The sequence below is a fragment of the Pteropus vampyrus genome, unplaced genomic scaffold, assembly GCF_000151845.1.
Source record: "Pteropus vampyrus isolate Shadow unplaced genomic scaffold, Pvam_2.0 Scaffold155, whole genome shotgun sequence".
Classification (NCBI taxonomy): Eukaryota; Metazoa; Chordata; class Mammalia; order Chiroptera; family Pteropodidae; genus Pteropus; species Pteropus vampyrus.
The window spans coordinates 3,962,710-3,964,987 of record NW_011888936.1 but is presented as its reverse complement, the minus strand read 5'-3'; positions in this window follow the sequence as shown (position 1 = coordinate 3,964,987).

Here is a 2,278-nt window from a genome sequence, read left to right as displayed (position 1 = left end):
ACAAATCTATAGTATCAAAGTATAAAAATCTATTTTATAGCCTTAATAAAATGCATTTTGTTAGATAAAACAAAAATATTTCCATTGAATCTCTGTCTCTCAGATCTCAGAAATCAAAATCTACACAGAAGGTAATTCTAACTACTTCAATAACATAAACAAAATAAAGAATAGAAAAAATCAAGTATTATTATGCACTGATATCATCTCCAAATTAAACTACAAATACAAAATGTTTAGTGTTAAGTTCCCAATATTTCTGACCTAAAAATATAATCACACACGGTGAAATGAATTTTGTCAGAGCTACAAGCAAAAGAGATCCTGAAGCTTAAACTATATGATATACTAAGAAGAATTTGGCCCTATTGAAAGATATGCCTAAAAAAAGAAATCACATAAGTAAAACAGAAAGTACTTATTTCTGATTGAACTAAGAAAATAAACAGGTTAATTTAATGAATGACAAGTCTAACATTTTCAAACAGTCACGGTTCACTCGAATTTGATTTCTGGTTTGGCAACATATGAATTATTATAAACAATTTGCAGAAGTGTGAGACATTAAAAATTCGGCTCGCAATGATGATAGTTAAAAAATTTGAATGCAATATATTTATCAAGTAATTTGTTAAACATTCACTTTAGTCAATATACAAACGTATCATAGAAATTTATGGAAGTGATAATTAGAAATAAGAAGTGAGAGAGTGTTGCCAATAGCCTTCTTTTAAGATTAAGATAGTCAAAACCACAAAAGTAATGAAAATAATAATTTCCTCCTGTCTATCACCTATCTTTTTGGTCAATAATACTTTTCTAACATGTCCTCTTGTTTTCTACTGTGTTTAGGTTTCTCTAGAGAAGGATACTGGATCCAGATTTGAATAGAGAAGCAAAGCTGAGACCATCTTCCTGCACTTATCTCTTCTAGAAAACAAGATCATGGACAGGTGGAGGAAAAGTGGCCAGTGTTCCAATTATAGGTAACAGACTCGTGGTGTCAAGAGATGGTTATGGCAAGGACAGGATAAGTGGCAGCTGCAATATCAGTGCTGGTGATAACTGGAGCATCTGTCTGATCAGTCTACCACAGAGTTAGCAAGGGATGCACAAATGAATTTCTTCTTTAGCCCTTCCAAAAATTGTGTAAGTATCCAAATATTTTGTGTTAAATTCCTTTCTGCCCAAAGACATAGAGCTGTTTCAGTGTCGTTTCAATTACTGCAATGACACAATTGATTTCCATTTTTAGTATGCTTTTTTAAAATCAATCATCTTGTCTATTGTATGGTAATGCTATAAAGTATATGACGTAGATGAAGAAAATGAGGCTAATTTTAAAAAGGGTCAGTTTGTATTCAACAGAATTTGTTGAATTTAAACCATATTGAGAAAACTCCAAGTAATTTATTTTAATCATTCTTAATGCATATGACCATCATCTTTGGTAGTTATTAGTGCAGCCATTTAACTGATATGGAAAAAGACTAAAGATGGTTAAGTCACTTCTCCCAAAGTAGCACAGCTGGTAAGTGGCATATGTGAAATTCGACCCCAGGTCTGTCTGTTCTGAAGGCCACACTTTTACCAATATAAAACAGAGACTTCAGAGGAAGCCCAATTATGGAGGTGGGGGAAGAAAGAGAGTTGAGGAACAGGGAGTAAAATGGACGTTATATAGTGAAAAAGCCTGAATGTCTCGGTCTTACCCACTCAAATTCTAGTTCCAATACTTTCTACCTTTGCCATTTAGGTAATTTAAATATTAAGTCAATTACCACCTCCGAAAAAAAGGTAATTATTTCTGGAAGATCACTGCAACAGTTAAATAAAATAGCAAACGAGTATTTTCTGGATCAGAGAAGGAACACATTTTGGTTCCTTGTCCATCTCCTCACCTTTCAAGATCACACATTAGCAAACTAGTATGCATTTTTAACAATATAGGAGATATATATATATATATATATATATATATATATATATATATATACACACACACACACACACACACACATGCAGACACACACATATATTTAACTATATATATATATATATATATATAGTTAAAATCAATGTATACATTGTTAAAACATGTCTTTTATCAAACTTATATTTGCTGTGTTTCTTATCTTTTTTTTTCAGAATCAACTCAATATATTTATTAGCTTAACAAAATAATGTCCTAAACTTGAATAACCCATCTGATTGCAAAACATATACACTGCCCAAATAAAAAGAGTGGTGGTTGAGGGGATATATGAAAAAGGCATTT